Here is a 27,600-nt window from a genome sequence, read left to right as displayed (position 1 = left end):
TGACTGGCATCTGGCTTCTTCATTTTTATGTACTGTTTCTCTCATAAATAAAAGGATGACTTTGTTCAGATTCCCACTGTATATTAGTTAATACATCACATAACTTTTTCTACAGTCAACAATGTCAAAGTTCACATTGCAGTGTTTCTTCTGTTTGTCTAACTCGTACATGGCCTGTTGCTGATGTAGCAATATTAATTAAACGGTAGCACCACAGAAGTAGTCCCTGAATAGAATTCAGTACCTTTTACATTTTTGTCACAATTGGCATTCATTAATTCACCTTCATAAAATCATTTATCAAATATTTGAGACAAAACACAAGGATTTTTATGTTTAACCACTCCTCTCCAAATATTTGGTTATTTAACTGCCAGCCAACCAAATGAAGCTAGCTTACCCCAGTCAAAAATTAAATCGTGATTATGACTTTCAAAATATTTTTTAACATTTTTTTATTGAGTTATAGTCATTTTACAATGGTATGTCAAATTCCAGTGTAGAGCACAATTTTTCAGTTATACATGAACATACATATATTCATTGTCACATTTTTTTTTCACTGTGAATTACAAGATCTTGTATATATTTCCCTGTGCTATACAATATAATCTTGTTTATCTATTCTACATATGCCTGTCAGAATCTACAAATTCTGGAATCCAAGTCTTTCCCTTGCTACCCCTGCCCCCTTGGCAACCACAAGTTTGTATTCTATGTCTATGAGTCTGTTTCTATTTTGTATTTATGTCCTTTTTTTTAGATTCCACATATGAGCAATCTCATATGGTATTTTTCTTTCTCTTTCTGGCTTTCTTCACTTAGAATGACATTCTCCAGGAACATTCAGGTTGCTGCAAATGGCATTATGTTGTCAGTTTTTATGGCCGAATAGTATTCCATTGTATAAATATACCACATCTTCTTTATCCAGTCATCTGTCAATGACATTTAGGCTGTTACCATGTCTTGGCTATTGTAGATACTGCTGCTAAAAATATTTCTACCAGAAGTTCTCTGTATAGTTTCAGCTTCACTCTTTCAGAACCTCCTCCATGTTTTATTTAAAAATGACCTTGAAACTCAGCATCAGTTTTTTTAAAAATTACATTCAGAAAATCCTCATTCTACATTGCAGTCTCCAAACATTCCCCAAAAAATTGAGGGATTGATAGGTTGAAATCCCCAACTTAGAATATCATTTCAGAAATAAATCTCACCAGAAAGTAGTGCTTTTTATATGGTCCCAGCTATGGCCAAATTGTCTTTTAGGCACTGATGACATGTTAGTCCTGATACATACTTAGTTGCAAACACTATGTTCTAAAACAGGGCTTCTCTGATCTTAAGTGCACGGGCAAACCATAGCCACAAGAGTGCCTGTAAAGGTGCACCACGTTGCTTCATTTTTTCATGATGCCACCCCAATCCAACAGAGCAGGAAAGAAATATCCAAACCTTGTGTTTGGGAGCTTGAGATTTTAGTAGTAATAAGAGTAGGAGTAGGAGTAGGAACGATGACAGTAGTGATGCTAGTTGTCCTTTATTGAGTACTTACCATGGGCCAGACTCCACGTTAAAAGCTCTGCACACATTGTCCATGCACTTAATAGTGGAATGTTTGGGAAAATATTAATTTCCATATTGGGAATCTCATATGTCATTTAAAAGGAGACCTGTTTTTTTCTCTGCAGACTTTTTTTCTTAAGATAGCAGAGAAGAACTTGCCCAATTACATTGCTATCAGCCCTCAGGAAGAGGGAAAACAGACAAGTGTGCTGGAGGGAATAAGCCTCAGTTGCTTCCAAACCGAACAAGCAGAGCTGAATGCAAGTCCAAGGGAAGAAAGATGAAAAAAAGGGAAAACAGTTCAGGAACAAATCTTCAGGAATGCTAACATCATCAAAGACCCAAGTAAGAGACAGACAGTACAGTGCCTAGGTTGAGAGAAGAGGGGAAAAGAGATTATATTAATGGTTGGCAGAGGAAGGGTGTCTACTACACTCATGTGTCAAACATGAAGATTGAAGCAAAATAGGTGGGCAGTTTGGGGCCTATGCAGCTTGGCGGTGGCTTCACATCATTAACCAGCTTGGTTTTTAAATTCCAGTTTACCTTCACCTGGTGATGTTTCACGCACATGAAAGTGTGCTGAAACAGAAGATTAGAAACCCCTTTGTTTGGTCAAACTTCTTAATCAGCACTTGTTGGAAGTTAAGTATAACCCTTCTGGGGATCCGTTTTACCAAATGTATAATAAAAATGAATCAAACCCCCAGACTAATCACATATTTTTATATTGTACGGGATAAGATATAAAAGCAATTTGAAATAATATAAACTACTATACAAAGGTGAAAGTATAATTATCATTTTGTATCAAATGCAATCAACTCCAAACTGATGGCTGGGTGCTCTGGGTGAAGGACGTAAGACAACATAAAACTGTGAAATGAATTACTGGAGTCTCTGCCTCGTTAACTTAACAATGGAAAGATTATAATGAGAATGGACCAAAGAGAGCCAGTGGGAGTGGTACCGGAATGAAGAAATATAGGAACATTTTCCTTTTGTCTCCACTAATTGATTTAGTCATTTATTCATTAAATCTACAATTCTCCCCCTTGGGAGAGTTCAAGCTTATTTTCTCTTATTCCTTGTTGAGCAGGCATAAAGAATAGAACAGTAGCTCTTCATCTATTAACTATAATAAAATCAACACCTAGATTTCTCTTCTTTAGGAAAAATAATTCTAATAATAACTCCAATGTTTTTCCTTCCTGCTCAGTGAGAAATGTTTTTCAACTCCTTAATCACCCTCACTGAACTTGTCTGGACCTAACAGTGTGGAAAACCTGGGTGCCTGTCAAATTGTCAGAACTGAGAAAGGTCTCTTTGTGGATTTTGTCCAGGGCATAGACTGCAGCCTGGCTTAGAGTCATCCCGGCCTGAACTTAATTCAGGCCAACTCTGATTGCTACGGCCCCTACGCATCTGACAAAGAAAATGAAAATCCTCTCTCAAGGATAGTAACACAATGGTCAATCTTGAATTATTTCGACAATTAATTTTTCAAAATACAATGTCCAGCACACAAGCTAAGATAACTAGGAACATATTGGGACAAGAAACAATAACAAAATAACACAGACTCTTTTTACGGTTATAGTGTTTCATGTTTGTCAAATGAAATTTCTACAACTAAAAAGATAACAGATGAGTTACTAGGACTCAGACCACATCCTAGGGAATGCTTATTGGGTGATTCTAATTACATCACAAGCCATATTCCAAGTGAAGCTTGAAAATGTTGGCAGGGAGTTGAAACCCTTGAAAAGTTGTATAGGGAACTTTAAAAGAGACAAGTGAAAATGCTAGGAAAATTCTAGGATATACTGACAGAATTTAAGACCTCGACGCACACAACTGAAGATACAATAAAGTACGAAGAGGGGGAGATACAGGGAGGAGTGAAGAGCAATGAAAACGGTAAACATGTGGGTGGTTCTAAATGAGTAGTGAGTGAGTAAAACGATAATAGCAATATTGTTTTAAAATGTACATTATGTAAACATACATCTTACACATTATTGTGTTTTATACCGTCACTACTCATTTAGACTTACCCATATTTGCATATATATATGTGTGTATGTGTTAGAAAATATAAGAAAATGAGAGCATGTAAGCCAATGTAAATGACTTAAAATGGTTTAATGACCTTGCAATGTCCATGGAAAGTCAAAGGTACATGTTGAAATTTCTAAAGTAAACACATACCCCACACACACATACAAGATAGACAATTCTAACTAGAGAATGAAAGGTAAAAGTTATCACCCTGTATGATGGAAAGGAAAGACAAAGCCGGAGCTGATTCTTTGAAGGGGAAGGAGATGTGTAAGGAAGGGCAGTGTGTTAATATCATCATCATTTTTACATTAAGAGAAGTTAAGAGATACAGTAGGAACTGGATGGGGGAAAACGGAGGTTTATGAACAATAAAGAAACAAAATTAACTGAAAAGAACTAAGAGAAATACTATAGTTTTTTCAAAATGGGAGACATGATGAAATGATATAAAGCATTATAAATGAGCTATACATTCATCTTTCATCATAAGGAGTCAAACTGATAAAGTAGAAGACAGTAATATAAGGATCTCATTTTGATTTAAGGGTAATTACCTGTAAAACTAAAATAAAACATAGTTTAGTGATATTCTCTTAAAAGTGGAACAGAGAATGGTAAAGGATGACATAGGGGACTGTGGCTTTTTATATTTATAGATGGTTTTATATTGCATGAATCTACAGCTATAGTAAATTATGCTTGTATCTAATATATATTATATGCTACCAACATAGTATATATTTTATAGTAATTATTTCTGTATGTTTTATACTATATATTTTATTATGTATATATCAATATTTTATATATGTATGTTTATATATTTATGTTAATACTGGGAAATTAAACCATAATCACCCTTATAAACTAATTTTATTTTCATTGATCTTTAATACATAAGGCTGTTAAAATCTGGGTCATACTTTTACAAATTCTGAGCCAGAGAGATCAGGTATCAAATTTCTTTTCTGCCACAACCTAGCTATGTGACATATGAAAATTCACTTAGCCTCACTGAGTCTCTATTTCCTCATCTATAAAGGAAAAAAGCTATAGCTGCTGTCAGAAGTGTTGTGATAATTAGAGATAATATATTTAAAATGTTTAGTGAGTGCTGAATAGAAAGTAAGTGCTCAATAAATGGAAATAATTATTATTTCCTAAGATTTAATAAAAAATTCTCCTACGCCTGCTCACAAGAAGTTACAGTATGCCGAGAGAGGTGAGCAGAGGATGCTATGGGTTCAGGGCTGTCAGGGTAGGCTTCATTGAGTCATTAAAACAGAGACAGAATTGTGACGAATAATCTGAGCTAACGAAAGGAAATTCCAAATAGAGGGAACAGCATGGGAAAATGACATAGAAATAAAATAACATGGCATGTTTTTTGTCTTAGATATGGACTTCAAACTTGTCCAGCTCTCTAGACAGCCATTGAAGAATTAAGCAGGACAACTGATATTAGGAAAACCACCCTGTTGACAATAATAAGGACAAGAAGGGAGGAGTCGAGAGAAGAGAAAAGTTATAAGCAATTAAGATGAGAGAGACTAGTTAAAATAATATCACAGTAATCTGGGAGGTAAGTGACAAAGACCTGAATTAAGTCAATAGGAATGGAAAGGAGAGGTCAGAAAATAAAAATTAAGAAGTTAGATATTAGAGACATGGACTACCTTAATGTGACAAATGAATGAGGGGGAAGAATTTAGGATGACTTTGAAACAAGGTGAATAGCAGTATATTAAGTGAGATATAAAATGCAAATGAAGGAGAGCAGGTTGGGACATACTGGGTTGGACAGTCTGTAAAACACCAAGTGCAAATGTTCAGTGGGCAGTTAGCTTTGTGGATCTGGAGCTCAGCGGGAAGCATGGGCTGAGGGTCTACAGACGGCTCAGCATGCAGATAACAGCTGAACATGTGAGTGTAATTCCCCAAAGGAAATCACAGGAAGTGAGAGGACCGTTTACTCCTTGTGTAAAAACCAACCCTCCAGACTCACCCATCGCACTTACACAAAACTTCATTCTTTCATTCACCAAAATCTGTCCAATTAAATACCTATTACTGTCTAAATGAAGTGATTTTCTGTGTCATGTACTAAATGTATATTTTTATATTCCCAGATAGACTAAATTTTTCTGTGGTAGGGAATAAGTCACATCTTCATCATCTTTATCAATAGCATAGTTTCTGGCACACAGAATGCTCTAAATAAATGTTTACTGAGTTTATTCCTCTTGACTCTGATAGGTTTTTAATGCTAAATCTGATCTTGTGTGTGGATCACAGCTGTTTCTAAAATTTTAATTCAAGTTGTTTTTCTATTTCCCTGGGTCCCAGTTTATACCATACTGCATTTTATCACTCATGTTTCTTTTAATGAATATATGTCAGTGAAGTCACCCAGTCAGCCACATGGGGCTCAAATAATTATAACACAAGTCATGGGAGAAGAAGTGAAACCTTGAATAAGCTGAAGGTAAATGTTTGGACTCCCAAATTATTATTGATGAATAACCCCTGGGCCAGAAATACACATTATCATTGATGTTGCAATTTGGGAGGGTAACTTTGATACTCTTACCCTGGAGATGATACTCCTTTCAACTGGAACCAAGATCAGAGGAGAAATGCCTTTGGTCTGTGGGAGACTCAACCTATTCCAGGTCTATTCACCACACAAAGATTTAACCTACAAATCTAGCAGAAATGACCAACATTTTTCCTAGATGAAAATTTTGAAAATAATAACACTCAATAAAACATGAGGAATATTCTTTAAAAAGTTTCATTCCAAAAGAGACTTTTTTTTTCCAAAATGTGGTATACATTTGGAAAGAGAAGGTCACATTGAAAGTCAGCTCCACACAAACATTAGCTCACAAAAAAACTAGCAAAAAATAAGTAACATTTGGGAAGCAATTGTCTTGCACTGACTCCATGCAAATGGAAAAAAGTCTTCAAGTGCTTCAATACCTTCATTTTGAAATGCCTGTCAACCTTGGAAGCTGTTCCTGATGATACACTACTGGCAATACTTGCACCTCATTGTTTTCAGAGCTATTAACTGATGTTAAATGTTATGTGAGTGCCATTTGAAAAAAAATAATGTGTCTGAAATGCATTTAGATTGTAATTATAATTATAAGATTATCACAAGTAATTAAACAGCAGAATCTTTGGAACAAGAACTACTTTTACCAAAAAAGTAAAAATTTCAAAAAGTGAGCTCATCAAAAAACAGGTGATTTATTTTTAAATAAAAACAACTTAGAGATTGACATATAATGAATTAAGGCAGTGAAGGAGAGACACATCCTAAATTTGACAGCACACTGAATACAAGTAGCAGTGGTCTGTTTTCTCCTTTTCCTTGTTTTCAACATTAATAATTAAAGACAGTTAAGAATTGCCTTTCCGTATCTGAATTCAAGCTATTATTCCAAGGATCACCTAGGGAGAGTAGTGAATGCCAGTCTTCTGCCAAAGTAAGCAAGCACAGACTGTTTATAAAGGTCAAAAGCTTAAATCATTAGTTTAAAAAAAAAAAAAAAGCTACTAGGCACATAGAAAAACAGTCAGAGAAATGATTTCCAGACTAGAATTCCTCCTCACCAATATTTAGCAGCACAAACCCCCAGTATCTACTAACACTGGTTGGTTTCCAGTATACCCGTTCAAGTTCAAGGTTTTAGCAAGCCAGCCCCCTTTATTACTAGCCAAGATGCCTATTATTCTGTCCAAAATGCCCCTTAGTTTTGCTGATTGACAAACATTGTCACAGTGTACATTTTCATATAGACAGAATACTTTCCTTAGATATAATTCTAAGATGTCAAGGCCACTGTTGGCCTCAATGGAAAGGTAGAGACATATGAGAAAGGAAGGGAATAAATATAAAGGGAAAGCAATTTTCCCAATTCCCCATTAGCCCACCTAATAAATAATAACACAGTCATCATATTGCTTAGCACTTTAGCATACATCAACAATGCAGTCATCTGATTAACAGATTGCTGTATTTGCCTCGCACGTTAGAAAAATTAAGACAAGCAAACGAGACTGCCATCTGTGGAAATGTACCTGTTGAACATCTTTGTGCTTACTGAATATTATTCAAAGAAAAGACAGTGGTCATTCCTCAAAGGATCTGTTTTTGGGCGGGACTGACACAATGACCCAGGAGCTCTCTGTCCACATTCTTTAGAACAGTGCAGTTAATGAAGTGTTATTTGTCAAGGTTAATTAGCCGTTTCTCCTCCATGCAGGTAAGAGTCAAGTGGTGTCTAAACCCAGGAGAGAAGCCCCGTCTCTGCACGAGGGCACAGAGTGCAGTCACAAAGCACCGTATCCTGCAAGGATACAGTGGTGGATTCAGAAATCAGACTTCCTGAAACTGAATCCCAATCCAGGCACTTAGTAACCACGGAAACTTTGGTAAATTAACCTCTGTGTCTCTGAGTCGTTATCTGTAGTCCACATGGATGTAATAACAACTACTTCATGGGATTATTGTGAAGATTAAATAAGATAGGGCATGTCTTATTTCAGGCATATCCAGTACAATACCTGGCACATGCAAAAAGCTCAAGAAAAGTTGGCTATTATTATTATTATTAATTACTATTATCATTATTCCTGGGTCTTAAATGCATATAGCCCACCCGTGAGATATCAGCTGACAGAAGGGGTCCAGATAAAACCAAGGCTGAGACACACCCAGTTTGTCAGTTGGGCAGTGCCACCCGTCCCCTCAAGCTTCTGTGTGCATCTGTGATTTTCCTGGAGGATGAAAAGCCCCTGAGACAGAAATTTCAACTACATCCACAATTAGGGTTCAGACCTATATAAGAATATGTGAGGAGCTGGGGAGGGGGATGAGGTAGTGGTGACAGGAGGGGAGTTCCTCCAAATTTGCACAGGGGACAAAGGAGCCCTGAAACAGAAATCACTTGAAGAAAGAAGGGCCTGGCCCAAGGAGCCAGCAGCAGGAAAAGAATTAGAGGAAACAGTAATTCTAAGCACAGACGGTGGTCATTCCTTGAGGCTATCCCAACTCAGCTGCTCTAGTGACGTGAGGAGAACAAAAGGGCTACATTACTAACCTCTGTAATAATTCAGAACCCAGGCAACAATACTGGGGATGCTCCTTGTCCTTGATCTAAACAGACGGCAGAGGTGGCGCCAACATATGGCTGAATCAGCAGAGATCTGACCCTCAGCTGGTCAAGGCAGCCGAGGGCAGAGCGGTGCTGTTCAGGTGTCAAAAGGCAGCAGCTGCAGAATCCAAACCCACTAACAGCGAGGTCAGCGTGTCTTCAGGGCAGCCAGCACTGAGGCAGTGGAAGGAATTCAAACAGAACAATCAGGTTGGTGGCACAGCCTGGAGCAACAGAAATCAGCCCTGAGCAGTGGCCAGGCCAATTGCAGGCACTCATAAAACACCTCCTAAGCAAGCCCTGAAGCTCAGGAGAGCAGACACTGCCTGGGGCTATCCTGATCTGGGCGTGAAGGCTAATAGGCCTTCCTTTGTGTTCTCCGGCTGGTCAGTCCTGGGACAGTTGGCTTCCATTTATGTCATGTTTGTCGCCTTTTTCGGGAAAACCTGTGTTCATTTTTGTGACAGCTCTCTGAATTCTGAGTAAGGAGCAGAGCCTGACAAGTCAGTGCACAGACTTTTCTGGTGATAACTAAGGCACACGACTCAGATGTGGGAGAGCTTCTTCTCCGTTCAAAGCCCAGAAGCCAAGTCATAGTGCTGTTGTGGTTTCAGATGTGACAGCTGAGCTGCAAACAAGGTTCTGTGTCCCTATTTGGGATCAGAGTGTTGGAGTCGTGCCGGGGTGGAGGCAGGGACGAGACATCCTCCGAGGATTTCTTTTTCCAATTCTAACATTTTTCCTCAAGTGAAATATAGTTAAAATGAATTAAGAAGTTAAACAGTCGGTGAAGAAGGGAAGTTATCAGAAAACATGACTGTCATGTATGATTTTGTTTACAAATGGGTGTGCAAGAAATATCATTTAAAAAAATTTTCTCGAAGCAAAACAAAACTCAGACTCTGAGCCACCCGCTTTCTACCAGACTAGCAGAAAATTCAGCCTTGGTCCTTCTTGAAGTTCCCTACCCCCCTGCCCCTCACCCCATCTCCTCCCCTGGACTGAGCAGAAGTTAAGCATGTTACAAACGAACCAAGGCACTGGTGAGGCCCTTCTGGTCAAGAATCGTCAGACCCATTGTCTACCTCCAAGACACGCGTGGTCTCTTTAGGGCCTGCAGCTTTGCTGCTGCGGCACTGTCCTTGGGTTAGAAAATCTTTGAGAAGGGTTGCAGCTTCCAAACTGGGCGCTCGGCCTCCCAGGGAGCCCCACTGGCCCTTCCCTTGGTGAGTGACCCCTCCGCAGTGTGGATTGTACAGAGCAGGACTAGGGGCTCCACCCTCCAAGCACAGAAGTCCCTCTTCTCCTCCCCGGGGAGGGAACCTTTCTCCCTCCTCTTCCCGCCCTTAAAAGTTTTTAAAATAAAATGTAAAATAAATATATAGAGACGTATACACAGAATAAAATATGCTGAATCCAAAAACCCCTGAGCTTAACTTTCTGCTTGAATAAAGGAAGGGAACAGTGGGAAATACCTTATGAAGAAAGTCATAAATTAATGTGTCAAGAAATTATCCTAGTGGGGAGGGTGTAGTTCAGTGGTAGAGTGCATGCCTGGCATGCATAAGGTCCTGGGTTCAATCCCCAGTTCCTCCATTAAAAAAGCAACTAAATAAACCTAATTAACTCCCCACTACAAAAAGAAAAGAAAGGAAAAGAAATGATCCTGCTATAAGTGAAAAGTCAAGGTGACAGTTTAGTTATTTACTTATCAAGCCCTTACTGCTTAGCATAAGCAAGCCACTGTTCTAAGCACTTTACAAATATTAACTTATTCAATCTTCATAACAAACCTGTATTATCGACATTTTATACTGAAGAAACTAAAGCACCCAGAGTGATTAACACGTCCCATTGACACAGCAAATCAGTGGCAAAGTCTATAATCAAAGCCAGGCTGTCAGGCTCCTTACTCCGCTCCCGCCCGCTGCTGTGTGCAACTGCCTGGAGGCTGGAGGGGTCTGCAGAGTATCGCAGTGTTTTGTTCCCTCGCTGCTGGCTTCTCCTGCTGGCTGGCTCTTGCCTTGAGTGGCCACAGCTCCCTCCACTTGATCCACAATTCGCTGCGCCCAGGTCTACGTTCTGAAGGCTAGACCTCACACTGGGCTCAGAAGCTCTCCCTTTGCTCCAACATTTGCTCTTTGCTCCCTGCTCTGTTCTTATATCTTCAGCATCCTCCTTGACCTTCAAAACTGAAAGATGATTTGGTTTTTCTGCCTTTCATCCTCCGAACCCTCTGACTTTTCCTTCTTGGCCTGTTAGAGTGATCTTCTTGGCCAAGTTTAAGCCTTGAATCTAAATTTGACATGAGGCCTCCGGACCTGTGTCCTCACTGAACTTGCTCTAGACCCCAGGAAGGGATCGGGACCATGTAGCGTTCTAAGAAAATATGACACATTCTGTATCCCTTGAATGCAGGGATCTCAAAACCCTTTAAAACATAACGTATTTTTTGCACAATAAAATACAGTTCACATTTGTATCTTTAAGGTACTTAACACTTCAAAAATCTTTACTTTTAAAACTTTCATTACAAAATAACCTGATTCTATTATAGAAAATTAGAAAAGAAAGCACTAATTTTATTGCCAAGTATTTTTATATTAGAGGTTATTTTCATATTGTGCACATTTAAATAGGAACCTTGTAATAACTCTGAGGTAAATTGCTTACGAGACTTGTTACTTTAGGCCAATGCCTTAAATATTTTTGACTGCTACCTACAGTAAGAAAAACAAATAATAAAGCAATGCATATGTATGTGCTGAAACAAAACTTTCCTGTAACAATAGTTAATTTTTCTATGTTCAGTGCACTCCGATTTAGTGCAAACTATGCTATTTCATTTTTAATAAACTCAGTAATGTTGTTTCAATTTGAAAAATAACATAATCTGCTATTACTGGCTATTTTTTAATAAACCCATATTCTTCTTGCTGTTTACACACACACACACACACACACACACACACACACACACACACACCACTCATATGCACTGCACAGAAAATAGCATATCTTAAAAATAGACACTAGGGACAGAACACTGTTTCCCAGGAGCTGGCTTCCCACGGTCCTAATGACCATCAGGATACATGTGAGCACATGGATTTCCTGTCTCTCAGGTCCAAGGGATCAATTGATCAAACACTGGAAGGTTTTGTGTAAGAGTCTATCCTAAAACAAATGACACTGCTAGAGCTTGTTTCCTCTGTCTCAGTGAGGTAGTATTGACTGCGGGACAAACGTCATTTGTCAAAGGAGTGTTAAGTGATGCTTGAGGTTTAGAAGGGGAGGTATTTATATGCTGACAAGAGAACAAACTATAACTTCCCTCTACAAATGTTATTTCCTGACTCTAAAAATCATATTGGATTAAGAATATAGGATTTCTTACTAAAAATTCTCCTTACTATGCATTCTTTTCTATCTCTGTGATAGAAAAATTAAAAACAAATAAGTTACTTCATGAAGCTATCACAAGGCTTTAATGAAGGGTCTGGGATGACTTTAATAAAATTAAAATTATTTCTTTCCCCTAAATCCATCATACTTTTACTCTTGGCAAGATCGGTAGGTAACCAAGACTTTCATGGACTGACAATTTGCGTCCCTCTAAAATTCATACGTTGAAATCTTAATCCTCAATGCGATAGTATTAGAAGATAGGTCCTTGGGAGGTACCTAGGTCATGAGGAAGGAGTTCTCATAAATGCAAATGGTGACCTTAAAAAGACACCCCAGAGAGCTCTCTGGCCCCTTCTGCCACGTGAGAACGCAGCGAAAAGACAGCCAGCTGTGAACCAGGAAGCGGGCCCTCACCAGACGCCACGTCTGCCAGTGCCTTGATCTGGGGCTTCCTGGCCCCCAGATGTGGCAGAAGTAAATGTTCGTTGTTTGAGCCACTCGGACTATGGTATTTTTGCTATAGCATCCTGAACAGACTAAGACGAAGATCCTTTAAGACAACATTTTCAGCCTCCAGACTCAGCTCAGAGTATTTACTTCCACTGCTAAAGACAGTTTCCATCCCAGAGAAACTCAACAGGTAACAAGGACCAAAAAACCTAAGGATTCATTGGGATTACCTCGCTGCTCTCTAGAGCACCACTGTGAAGGAGGGTAAGAACTCCATTTTTGCAAGAGCTGGATGTTGTTGGAAAAAAGAAAACAGTTCATTACTTTCAATGCTTTAGACTTGATACTGTCATCTTCTCAACACTAAGGGTATAAAATAGTGAGGATAGGATAAAAGCCAAGAAACAGAATGTACATGAAAAGGGGAGGTGTACAGGTTGCTGAGAGCATCGTTTTTGCTTCAGAATGGAGGGTTAATATGAAATTGAAAAGAAAGGAGGAACTAAAATACTCCCTTATCAAATAGGAAACAATAGACAAACTCACCCGGTCCCTTGAGGGCAGACACTTTCATAGTTATGGCATTTATAAATGTTTTAGTTTCATCAAAACTCTAAGCCCGTCATTGCCTAGCACATTACTTAAATTATTTATGTAATTCATTTCAAAGATACATAATCTGTCTTCTCTGGATTCAGTCACTCTTTTCATTCAAATGCTGATGCAAAACTCACCCACGAGGTAAAGGCCATCCCAGCAGTCATCTCGAAGGCCATGGTACTTATTTTCTGTACAGTCTATTTTTGTACCTGATCACACAAATTTAACTTGCTTCACCCCCCTGCACCCAAACCGGTAAATACGGCTATAGAAAAACCCACAACCATGCAGGCAGACACTTTGAATTAATAACAATTCAAGATGAGTCTTAAACGTTGTCCAGAAATCCTGCTAAACTTCCCTAAACCTTAGATGCTAATCCACACCTCCTTCTCCTCATACCTCAAACACATTCTAGTGCATCCTCACTCCCAGTAGGAAGCCGGTGACCTTGCTTTCTACCACGCTGAGAAAACGAGAGCAATGAGAAGGAAATGTCCATAGACTCCACAATCTGCTAACACCTGCACTCACACACTCAGCCCTTTTTCTGTCACCATTGCTGGATCATTGATGCAATTAACTAAAGCCAAACCTTCCACTTCTGCACTAGATTTCCTTGCCTCTCTCATACCATCAGAGTTTTACCTCCTACTGAATCACTCCCATCAGCATACCAAAAACCAGTCTTCTTGACCCTGCTACCCCTGCCACCTATACGTCCATGTCTTGATCCCCTTTGCAGCAAAATTTATGGAAAGGGTTGTCTATAAAATTCACACATTTCTCTCGCCCTAACTCTCTTTTAAACCTCACAGCAGACTTTTGCTCCATCAGTTCACTAAAGCTTCTCTGGTTAATGTCACAAATGACCTACATGTTCCTAAATCCACTGGTCAATTCTCATATCTCATCTTATTTCATACAGTTAATCATTCTCTCTTCCTTGATGCATTATCTGCACAGTTCCCAAAGACTACATTTCTCTTGAGTTTCTTCCTATTGCACTGACTGCCCCCACTCTATCTCATTCTCCTTTGTGGTCCCTCTTTGTCCCTCAAGTCCTTCATAATAGGGTGCTTCAGGATTCAGTCCTTAGTCCTCACCCAAAAGAAGATTTACATTAAAGCCAATGAAGTTTAATCTTAGCTTTAGCAACCTTCTTTTGCAACTCCATCTTTTCTATTGCTCAGGCTACAACTTTGGAGTTATCCCTGACTCTTTTCCCTAATAGCCTACCGTCAATCCTGCTACCACCTCTACCTTAAAAGTGTATCCAGAATCTATACCTAAACTATATCCAGATCACTTTTCACCACCTCCACTGTTTCCACTTGGGTCCAAGCTGCCATCATTTTTTGTCTGGATTATGGTAATTCCATAAGATCTCTCTGCCTCTACTGTCATTCACCCCCTTCTCCCCAACCCTCCCACACACATCACAAGTCAGCTCATGTCTCTCTTCTGCTCAAAATTCTGTTCTAGCTTCCCATTCCAATGACCACAAAGCACTATATCATTTGTTGTCTTTAATTTTTCTTAAACAGATGCATAGATTCAATGCAATTCCAATCCTAATATATCCTGAGATTTTTTTATTCAAAAAACTCAACAAATTCACTTCTGAGTTAAACTTTTTTAAAATTTTGAGTTATAGATACTTGTACAATTGTAAGACACAGTATAGAGATTCCATGTACCCTTTTTCATGTAAGCAATTTCCCCGAATGGTACCATTGAATAAAACTCTAGTACTATATCTGAACCAGGATATTAACGTTGACAAGATAAAGATACAGTGCAATTCCATCACCATCATATGCTTTTATCACCACACACCTCCCCACTTCCCTATTCTTACCAGTTGGCAACCAGTAATCTCTTCTCTATTTCTACAATTTTGTGTATAACCTTTTGAGATTGGCTTTTTTTCACTCAGTATAACTCCCCCAAGACTCATCCAAGTTATCACATGTTTCAATAGTCTTTTCCTTTTTATTGCTGAGTATTCCATAAATTCCATGATACAGATGTACTACACTGTTCATTTAACCATTCACCCCCGGAAGCATATCTAATTGTTTCTAGTTTGGGGCTATTATGAATGAAGCTTCTGTGAGCAATCCTGTCAGATTTTTTTATGAATAAATTTTGCATATATGCCCAATGGTACAATTTCTTGTTAATGTGGTATTTACAAGTTTAATTTTTAAGAAATTACCAAACAGTTATCCAGAGTGGCTGTGCTGCTCTATATTCCCACCAACAATGTCTAAGTGATCCAGTTCTTCGCATTTTTACCAGCATTTGGTGTTGTCATTACTTTTTATTTTAGCCATCGTAATAGATATGAAGTGATATCTCATTGTAATTTTAATTTGTATTTCTCTAAGGACAAATGATGTTGAAATCTTCTCACACGCCTACTCATCACCTGTATCTTCTCTTGATTGAAATGTCCTTTTCCAAAATGGATTTTTTTCTTTTACTTTACTGTTGGCTTTTAATAATTTTTTGTACTGATCCTATTTCAAACACATGGATTCATGGTGTACAAACATTTTTTTTTTTTTGGTCAATAGCTTGTCTTTTCATCCTCTTAATGGTGGTCTTTTGCAGAGCAAAAATTTTTAATTTTGATAAGTCTAGAATTATGTTGAATAACAGTGATTTAACAAATTTATTTTAATATTTATATGCAAAGAACAAAAAAGTTATGAATAGCTAGGGTAACTCCTAAGACACAAAAGTTATGAATAGCTAGGGTAACTCCTAAGACACAAGATATGCTACATCAAATTTCCAAATTAGATGAATGTATTTGTTTCTGGCAACCCCCCCAATTCCACTTCTAGGTATATACTCTAAAAAATCACTTGCCCCTGTGTTCCTGGAGACATATACCAGAAACTTCATGGCAGCATTGTTCCTCAAAGTAAAATATTGGAAGCGATATCATCTTTAGGAGTACTGTTAATGTAATAAATTGTGAATATTTGCACAAAGGAATACTATATGTTACTGACAAAGGATGATGGAGAGCTACATGAAACAATGTGGATAAACTTTTAAAACACAAAAGACAACATACAGGATGATATAACCTTTGAAAAAGCAAATAAAACTAAACTATGTGTTGTTTCAATATGCATGCATACGTGGTAAAACAAGGAAAACAACAAGCAGGGGAATAATAAACACAGCATTCTGAGTACCGATTACCTTGACTGAGGGGAAGGCAGAGAGACAGGATTTAAGGGATCCACAGGCAGCATCAAGAATACTAGTAATGCTTTCTTGCTTAAGTGGGGTGAGGAAGATATAAATGTTTGTTTTATTTTTCCTCTTTGTAATTGAAATACCTTAGTTTTTTTCATGACTTTTAAAAGAAAATAAAAGATAAGGAATATGCATACCAAACTTATGATAGTGGCTGTTTCTTAGGAAAGCAGGAGGGAAAGAGAATTGGAGGTCACGATTTAAAGAGTCATTAGTCCTAATGATTGGTTTATTTAACATGAGGGGAAGAAAATATAACAAACAAGGAAAATATACACAGGTATCAATAGGGAATATAGCTTTTCGCCATGTCATTCTTTGCAATTTTCTTTTTTTGAAACATTTTCAATATAAACTCTTGTATGCCCATCTTCTTTATGCTGGAATTATAATGTCATAGATAAAGAGACAGATAGCTAGATAGACATATTTCTAGGCAGACAGATAGATAATAGAATAAGAATGTGAGGAGTAACAATAGAGATATTTGGTTTCATCCTCTGAGACACACTGAGAGCAGCAACATGATGCATCACAAAATAGCACTTAACTCTTGGCCGAATAAGAGGATAGAGAAACACTTTTCGTTTACACCACATCTTTGTATTGTGTAGCATTTTAACACCACCTAAATTACCATAGGATCTCTTTCTGACAACAAAAATAACAGAAGGTGAGCAGTGAAATACATTGTATTTTAGGGTAAGAAATAGTACTAAGACATTTGCTGGACATCAGTGACACTGATTCTAAGCATTCAAGGGCTATAAAAACATTTAAGGGCTACATCTACAATATAAACAGGCAAAATAGTTAAAGTACAATTGAAATCTGCAAAATTCTTAAAAATATTGCTTGAAATCACCAAGGGATAGTAGTCAGAAAGTGTGCTTTCAAAAGCTAAGGAAAGAAATTTGCACGATGGAAAGATAAAATCTTCAGCTAAACAAGAGCCTTGTATAACCAAGGAAGGGAAATGAAATTGACATGTCAGAGAACTTGGAGAGTGAAATATGGAAACTATCAAAACCAGTAGAAAGGAATATGCATGAGAAGACAAGAAAATCGAAAGTGAAAACTGCGGAAAGATTCATTGAAAATGTCAAATACTTCAAGACGGCCACAGGAAAGTACATGCTGTTTCCCCAAGGAGAAATGACCACTCTGTATCAGCAGAAAATTGAGGATTTGTAAATACACATGCAGTTTCTAGAATGCCATTTAAACATAGTGCCATCTTTTTCTATGCTTCAGTATTTGGAGCCTAGCTAATTGACACTGAGAGGCCATTGCACCAGCCCTGAAGCACACAGGGTCTCAAGGATTAACACGAGCTATAAACCCTGGCATGGCTGGGCCAGTGTCTGGTTCATCATTTTTATCTCCCCAGCACTTATTACAGTCCTTCGTTCATAATAGGTTCTCAATAAATTTATGATAAAAAATAGTATCAATCCTGCTAGAGAAAATAGGTCTTTTCTATCACCTTAATAATCAGATGTGCTTTAAGGTAAATTAAATATTTTCTGACAGTGAGATAATAGGAAAAGCCAGATGAAGCACACCGCTGCACTTCGAGAGAGCTGCCTAGAGATGGCTGTCTCTAATATGGTATTGCAAATATTTGTTGTGCTCAGTAAATGAAAGCTTTATCATCAGAGAGTCGGTGTGGAATGATAAGAGGAGCTCCACACTAACGCAATCAGATCACCTCCTCTAGCTCTTAGGCTGTTTAGACGTGAGATCATCAACCAACCACTTACCCTCTGTGACCCTCAATTTCTCCATCCAGAAGATGAGGCTGTTAAACTAGAAATTCCTAAGACCCCTTCAGCTCTTCCAAATAGCCTCTGATGTGAATCCCTGAAAGAAACTAAACATAACCTATTTTCTGAGACTGCACTTTATTTAAAATAGCATTTCTTTCCAGATGTGGTTAAAACAAACAAGAAGACAAACAGAAAATATAGTTTCCTAGAACAGCCCAGCCCAGCCTACCTACCTAAGTAGTGATGCACTGCAAACACCAGCAGAGCCACGTGAACTTGGTGAAGGCAAAATTGCTCGCTCCCAAATTAGCGTAGATGAAAAGACCCATGAGGAAGTAATGGGGTTCAGACATGCGGAACAGCATCGAGGCAGAGCTGACAGAGTAGCAGCACTGCCTTCTGACTGTTCTCCCAAAAACAGACATGCAAGCTTGGCAGTGGAAGGAAGGCAGTGGAAATGAACAATCAGTGACCCCTGCCAGTGGGTACCTGTCCCGCCCCCAATCCCACCCTGTGGAAAACACAGCCTCAATAGAGACCCCTGGTTTGAAACAATTGTCTCTGCTGCGACAGGGTAATAGTTCCTTGTTCTTGTACAGTGTCCTACGGCCAGTTTCTCTTAAGTTAAAAGATGCCAAAAAGAGCAAGCAAAATAGACAATGAAACCAATACGGTGTTAACTGAAATGAACGTGAAAAAGCAGAAAGAATTGTGTAGCCCTTGCAACTTGGAGGTGCACATTAATTCAACATCTCTGCATCCACAGAAATTTACAGCCTTCCATGGATTTCAACATTTCAAACTGCCTTTGTTAAATCATAAACAGCTCCATGATATAAGAATTATATATAACATGAACCATTGGTATAAAGCATTGGGGCTTCTTTTTTATTCTTTCTAATAGTGCATACATTACAAATCCCAAATGAAGGAAAATCCTCTATGATTCCTTGGCACAGAATCACACCACACAAAAGGAATCTTCTGGAATAAATAATCCATTTCTGTGGAACTCAAAGTTCTGTACTGCAAATGAAGACTCTCTAGAGTCCAGACTTTATTTTTTAACTTTGATCATTAACTTTTTCTCTTACATGTCTGATGAGGCTTAATGAGGTAGCTAAGTTAATGAAGTGTGATATCCCATTAAATACATCAACTGACAACAATTAATTCCTCAGAGCATGTTCTCTGTTGATTGATTATATTTATCAGTGTAGTAGCAGTTAAGTGATGTAAATCTTTTAGCAAAAAATAGGAGTTGCAAACTCTGAGAGTTTAATTCAAAGAAAATGATTATTTTCTATAGGAGAACTTTGTTCATCTGTTCAGTGAATGAGCCTGTTGACTTGTCAACAAATTAATGAAAACTTCACAAAAACAAAAGAAGTACTCTATATAATTAGGGGACTTCTAGCTAAGGCTTTCAGTGATGGAGGACAAGTTTTTCACTGTGTAGAGTACTTCTCTGAAGTTGCATGAGATCTAAGTAGTACATCATTGTGCTACATCTAGATAAGAAGGAGTGTGAAGTTTAGAGGTTTAGAAAGAAAGCCCAGAAATGGAGAGAAAAATGTAAGTACCTTTGAATTTAGGGAAATCCCCAAATCCCTTTATTCATTTTTGGTAATAGCTCAAGTTTCCCCAAAGCATCTAACTGTCACAGGAAGCCTGCAAACTTTCTCACAAATCACCTCAGCAATAATGGGCGGGCTGTCAACGAATTCTTAAGTGATCTGGATAGAAGTAATACAGGGTTTCCCAGGAGATTACAATCCAGTTAAAGCACTTCTGTGAGTGAAATTAACCAACCTGGGGAGATCCTAGTTGGAAAAGACTAAACAACTGTTTAAACATAAATTGCTCGATAATAAGCAATATGCAAATGACAAAAGAACTCAAAGTTAACATTTGTAAAATACATCTATTAGTTAGAAGAGTCTGAATAACCCAGATTATTGGAGGGGGGTGGCTGGCATCAGATGTGGAGAGAAAGCAGTGAATAGATACAAGCATCCATGTATGGATGATAGTGAGAGCACTGTCTCGCGTTTCCTCCACACTTCACAGCAGGTCCCCCATGTTGGCACATACGGAATGGAAGAGCATTTACCTATATACTCATCGAAAGAACATAGCAGCACAGAGCCTAGTTTGTCCTTGGGACATGCACTGTAGGGTCTTTCTGATCACAAAATAACCCTTCTTGGTTCTTATATATTATTAAATAGCTGAGAGTCCCTAATAAAAAAAAATTGTGTATTCAGTTAAATAGGTGTTTAATATTTGCAGGTTAATCAAAGAGGCATCCTTGAATCTTGTTCATTTAACCAGTCAGTGAATATAAGTAGCATTTGTTAACTACAGTTGGCTGTTGTCGATGGTACATTTTTGGTTGGTTGTTTTTATGGTGCCTAAACCAGGACATAAAGCAAATGATCAATGACGGTCATTTTATATATTCAAGTAAAATATTCAACAAACACATTAATTGAATCAAGTCCTCCACATCCTATCCATAACCTTGAAGTTAGTATAAAAGGTTTTCACAACTACCCAAGTGAAAAATAAATTCACAGAGGTCAAAAGTACTCCTTGCCTCTTCTATATTTACATGAGGTACAATTGTTGAATCCTGACAGTAGATGAAAGCAAAATCTTCCCAACTGACGTGAGAATCACCAGTTAGCCCAGTCACTGAAACTAACAGGCACCTGCTCATCTCAGGGGCCTGACCTGCTTAGTGGATTCTTCCTTTGTTATCCAAGATGCCTCCCACTGCAGTCTGGCTCCGGCTGCACTGGCAATTTCTGAGATGCCACAGCGGAACATTGGGCTGGTGTGTGGAGGACTAGAAAAGCATGAAACCCCAGTTCTACCTATAATTTCTCCCCTTTGTTTCTTTCCCTCCTTACTCCCAAGGATTAGATCCATCTGCTGGTGTCTTCCTTCAATACTCCCCATTTCAGAAAAGCAGACAGAAGCTGACTAAATACCGGTTTAAGCTTAAAGCATTTTCAGAGACTTTTTATGAAATAATGATTTCCTGGTTGCCAAATAAAACTGCCCAATAAAAAAAGTAAGGAGCATAAATCCTGTATCTGTGTAGTATGGGCATTCATTATTGCACAATTCTTGCTGTCATTTAACTATTCAATTTAAATGTATCAGATTTTGAATATTTAAACAAAAAAACAGCAACTGAAATGTCAAATTAATTCTTATAACTGAGTCCATGTTATTACTGTCTGTCCAGTCCAGTGTCTCCCAAAGTGTGGACTAAAGACCATCTTAAACATAAGAATCACTTCACTTGAGGGTAAGGAGTAGATTGTTAGAAACACAGACTTCTGAGCTGCCACCTACTGAACCAGAATGTTTTGGAGAGGACCAAGGAATCTGCACTGTTAATAAACACCCTAGTGATTCTCATGCACTAAAGTCTGAGACTTACTGTCAAGTCAATGAACCTTTAATCCCACTCTTTAAAAAAAAAAAAAAAAAGCTGTGTATGAACCATCACCACAAATCAGGGAACTAATGACAAGAACATTTCATAAAATTACAAATGCACCAAAGAGTTTAATTGAATGAAATATGCTGAACTCCTACTATTCCACAGTGTACCTTGTATTTACCCTCAAGTATAGCACTCACCACAGTGTTTTGCACCATCATCTATTTGATGTATCAATTTCCCCCACTTGGTTATAGGCCATTAGAGAGCAGCATTAGTGTCTTACTTTATTTTCCTAGTACCAAAAGCAGTGTTAATTATACCCACTGAAATGAAGGAATGAAAGGATAAATATTGTGTCTCTTAAGTAAACTTATCCAGACACATGAAGGAATAAAAGGATAAATATTGTGTCTCTTAAGTAAACTTACTTAGAGAAACTCAACTTAAAAGTTGCTGGAGAGCAACACATTATATTTCATTCCATCTAAGATGCCATTGATAATAAGACACACCATTACTTTATACACTATATACTACTAAGAAGAAAAAAAACTGGAAAATAAATATGGCATTTCCATTGATTGTAAGATGCCACCCAATTTCAAGGATGATAAAAATGTGAAAAAGTGCGTATCTAAGTATTAAGACCATAGGGAATTTATTATATGGTAACCTGGTAGCCAGAAAGAGTAAACACACCAACAATGAACATGGGTTTCTTGATTACATTGTTCATGTATTCCTGACTCACCACATTACTGTGTAAAGCAAGTAGGGTCATACTTCACTTCAGGAACCACAGTCTGAGAAATTCTACAAAAAGGTAATTTTCCCACTGAACACTGTCCAAAGCACATGCAACTCACTGTAAGATGCGGGTCTCGATAGACCTTGATTAATTGATGATCCAAATAGGTTTCCTGTCTCACCATCTAGAATGTATTTGTTTAGGCCACAGAGCTCTGCAATATGAGCCTTAAATTGCATTCAGTGTTTAAATGGGAGTAATAAAAATAAGTGGGTGGGCCAGGGATTGAAGCCATCTATTTAAATGAATTTTAAACCTAATTAGGTGACTAATTGTGCATCAGAACTTAGTTGGTGTACAACATGTCATGTCTGGTTAATGATGATTTATTCTAAAATTCTTCATCCAGATTGCTTTGTTTTCCATTTTCGATGAGTCAGATCGCTAAAAGACGGCTTTAATTTTGAGCATGTTCTCCTTTTTCATCATCCTCTGTCTACTATAAATTTGCAGAAATTTAGAGACATCATAGAATAGAACCTAATGTTACAAAATGAAAAGTAAGAAAATTTGCTATTAAAAGCTCTCCCTAGAGCTTTACATGAGGTATAGAAATGAAGCAGTAAACTATGGGCCATATTTGCCAAACACAAAATACCACACTGATAATTATCAATATTTCAAATCAAAAGGAGAACTGTATGGGTAAAACTTCAGCAGGCCCACGTAGCATGGTGTAAATAAACTCCTAATTTCCCTGAATGAATTTCTGGGGCCCATGGGGTAAAGATAATAAAAAATTAAACTAAACCAACTCAACTAGTCCAACAAAGAGATAGATTTATGGTACCAAAGAAATAAAAAGTAGATAATTAATCTTTTGAAAAGTTCACACAAATCAGATCTGGCAGATAGAGCTTAGGATCTTGGTCTCCTCCTTGACCTTCCTTCATAAAATACTGAACTTCCTGGGACGCAGTAGGTAGCAGGTAGATCGGAGAGGAGATGTGTGACACGTGATGCTGAGAGGATCGCGGCCTTGGAGATGAAGGCCAGGCTCTGTGCATTCAGGAAACGAAGGAAAAAATGTCAGGGTCTCCTCTCCTTATTCTCCGCTATGATCTCTTCACTTTTTCACTGGCCCCTTGTACCAAGCTTTTTCCTCTTCTTTATCAGCCTCTCTGCCATCCCCAACCAGTATTCTGCATTCACAAATGCAGTGTGTAAGTTTAATGTTAACCTTAAGCAGAAGACTGGAAACTGCATTTTTATTCCAGCCTCACCCCATTCTGTGGCCTTAGGCAAACTCAATCCTTCTCTGTGCCCCACCTTTCTGATCTGTCCAATGACGATAATACCTATTTCACGGTGTTATTATAAACATTAAAGAGGATAATGTTTGATACCTAACTTTAAGCCTAGCACATGCATGGAACCTCATCCAACAGATATTTATTAAAAGCCTACTGTGTGGCACTTGAACTGGGTTAATATGTAGGTGAACTAAAGATGGAACAGTGAGCCAGACAGATTTAGTAACCCTTTTAGAGCCTGAGGTCTAGAGATGGGACAGAGAAATAAACAACCACAATAAATCACACTAGTGCTCTAAAAATGGAATTACAGGGAGCTTTGTGAAGCACCTGTATGGGTCTCGCAGGAGGCAGAAAAAATTATTAAAGATATGTAAGAATTAGGCCATCTAAGGGAGCAGGTTGTTCTAGGCAGAGGAAGCAGCTGAGCAAAGGCAGTATTTATTTCAGGAAGTGAAAGAAGTTGTATTTATATGGGATTGGCAGCTTCAATACATTGTACGTAAGAAGAAAGGGCCCCGGGGGAGGGTATATAGCTCACTGGTAGAGTGCACGCCTAGCATGCCCGAGGTCCTGGGTTCTGGGTTATTTAATAAACAAACAAACCTAATTACCTCCCCCCAACACAAATAAAAAAATAAATAGATAGATAATTTTTTTTTAAAAAGAAGAAAAGGCCCAAATACAAAATAAAGAGCTCTTAAGGAAGTTGGGCTTTGTTGTAGAGTGATAGAAACAAATAAAATACCTTTAAATCAAAGAGGGGCATGGTCAGAATTGAATTCTAGAATGATCGTTTTGCTTTAGTTGGAAAAATGGATTGCAACAGAGCAAGACAGAAGGGAAGGATTCCTGCTGGAAGAGTTGTCATTCCATAAAGGAGTGGCCTGGGGTAGGGACAACTGGGGACAGATGAAGGTAGATATGTGAAAATGACCAGGGATAAAAATAAATATATAGTTGGTAATTTATTCAGATTTGTGTGGAAGAAGGTGGTGGGGAGAGAGGTAGGGTCGGGGCAGAAAGGAGTGAAGAATTTGAGAAGGCCAGGAGTCAGGCTTCAACAGCTGCGTGAATGCTAGCGCCTTTCTCTGGGAACCCGGTGAAGGGGAGGAGGAAGAGCTCTACATGGGATGTTCTTCGGATGCTACTTAAGAGGTGAGTCAGCAGATGAGTTCACCATGAAGAAATGGCCAACTGGCAACTGGCTGGCAGTTATATATGTAGGTATAGCATTTAGGAGACAGTTATAGGATATGTGTCAACATTATTTTTTAAATCTGTTTTATTTATTAACTCATTCTGGATTTTTTTGCCTAAGATGACCTTTTGAACCTGACAGAACTCATTTACTTTCTCAGGTGTGGGAGGGGGTCAAAAATGGCAAAATGCTGCCATAACGGCAGTGAGGAGAGCCTCTAAGTGTTCACCAGCTCTGTTCCCAAGACACCTATACTTTTTCTGAAGAATGATTTTCCTGATCTCACAATGCAAAGACAGCAAACTACACGTTGTATAAAAAAATTGATTTCACTCATTGTGCACTATACATCGGCCATTTCCCCAAGACATTTCCCCACGTCAGTAAATCTGAAAAGGCTGCCACAGCAGATTACCTCGGCTAGCACGTAGCAGACGTTCATCAGTGGTCTGAGGGGAAGAAATGAGGAGGGGGGCCTTTCTAAGAAAGCAAGGTGGGTTCTCCAAATTCCGTCAGGGAAAGAGGTTTGCAGGACAGCAGGCTTGAGGGAATACTCTGCAAAGAGCTCTTGTACAAATGGAACAAAACGTAAGAGAGTGTGTGCTGATTAGTGCACAACTGCAGGCAGAACTGGAGGTCTCCTTACTCATTTCCTACTCTGGAAAGCTCTGCTGGGTGCTCTGTAACCATGAACAATTTCTTTGCCAACTGCATCAGAGGCTTAAGAAAAATATTTTTCATAAACATCTTGGTAACAGAGTTCCCCCTGATGTTTGCCATGTCCTTTTGGGTTTAATCAATGCTTTACTTCTGAAATTCATTTTCTGAGTTTCGATCCATGAGCAGCACTGAAATTTAAAACCAGCCTATAACTCCCTTATGAGAAAATGATGATGCTAGGTTTTAGACGCTTATTAATGAATCAGAACAAAAAATACTCCAAATCCAGAATCTTTCCATCTGTCTTCCCATTTACGTCTGAATCTGGACTTTCCTGCATTCTTTATGACGTTTCCGCCATCCACCTTGGAAATCATTTCTTTGTACAAATCAAGGGTGCAAAGCTCACTGGCCATATCTGAAGTCTATTTATGTACAATAAGTAAGGATTATCCTTTCTCTGAAAAATACAACTTTACCTTTTCTCTACCTCCTCTACCTTAAAATATACTTTTGCTGGACAATTTCAAACAAAAAATATAGGTTAGAATGTGTAGAAAATTACTAAGTAGTCTTCCTTACACCAGTAAAACTCTAAATTGCACTTTGCTCACAGTGTGTCTTCGTAAGAACTTAATGTCCCCCTTTCTTCAGAATACAGCTATATGGGTCACTAGAAAATTGCGTAATTTCAACTCATACTGAGTGTAGAGAATGGGAATTTAAAAATATAATAATAATGATACTTTAGCCACAATAATAATAATAATAATGGCTACCAGTTATTGAGAATATCCTGTAAAGTAGAATTTTGTCAAGTTCTTTGCTAGGAGGTTAACATAATTAAAAAAAAATTGAACTCCATAAAAATGCAAAGAGATAGATATTTGTTTTAATCAAATGTCCTTTTTACCCCATTGTTGCGGAAAGGTTAGCCCTTCCCAGGGTTCTAGGGCTGGCTGAGCACACGACACGCGACACCTGAGAGATGAGATTGAGCATCAGTCACAAACACTCACAGCAGAGGGAGGAAGATACCACACACCCTACGGGGCCACACGGGGGGCCGCACTCAGGAAAAAAGTGAACCAGGGGCTGTGGGAGACAGGCTTCGTCGAATCAAGAGGCTGAGGCGCCTGGTTCCAATGGGAGGGTGTGATTAACTTCTCTGAATAATCCTGTGGGCTGGCGGGGAACTAAGTCCACAGGGTCAGCAGAAACGGCACGTGGCCCGTTTGGTAAGGAAGCAGGCAGGGCTAGGAGACCTTACCCATGAGAGCAGAGGGGAAACGGCCGGGGTACTTGAGGCCCTGCCAATTTCACCAGGTGTCAAGGCAGCACTTACCTTAAACCCTAACTTTAGAGCTTATACCACCTTATACTATAATGTTTTCTCCACATAATCAGACGTAGAACCCGAAACTCCGAGAGGATTGATAACATCCCAGGGTGACATGGGTGGCAAATGGCACAGCCAGGATGTTCGCTTAGTTTCCTTGGTTTCCAAAGATTAATATTTTTTTTTTGTCTTAAGTCAATATTTTGTGCTGTATTTTCAAGCTTACTCTATCTTCTTTTTGGGATATAACAGAATATTCTGTTTAAAATCTAATCACATTGACTTTACCTTAATAAAGATAAATACCTAAATCCTGCTTAGAAATTGTGGTAGGCAGAATAATGGCCCCCTAAAGATATCTATGTCCTAACGTCTGGAACCTGTGAATATGTGACCCTTCATGACAAAGGGACTTTGAAGATGTGATTAAGTTAAGGATCTAGAGATGGCAGGTTATCCTGGAATACCCAGACGGACCCAGTGTAATCACATGAGTCCTTATAAATGAAAGAGGACGGAAAGAGAGTTACAGAAGCAGAGGTGAGAGCCGTGCAGTTTCTGGCTTGGGACCTTGA

The sequence above is a fragment of the Camelus bactrianus genome, chromosome 9 (genome assembly GCF_048773025.1).
Source record: "Camelus bactrianus isolate YW-2024 breed Bactrian camel chromosome 9, ASM4877302v1, whole genome shotgun sequence".
NCBI lineage: Eukaryota > Metazoa > Chordata > Mammalia > Artiodactyla > Camelidae > Camelus > Camelus bactrianus.
Note: the sequence above shows the minus strand (reverse complement) of the source record.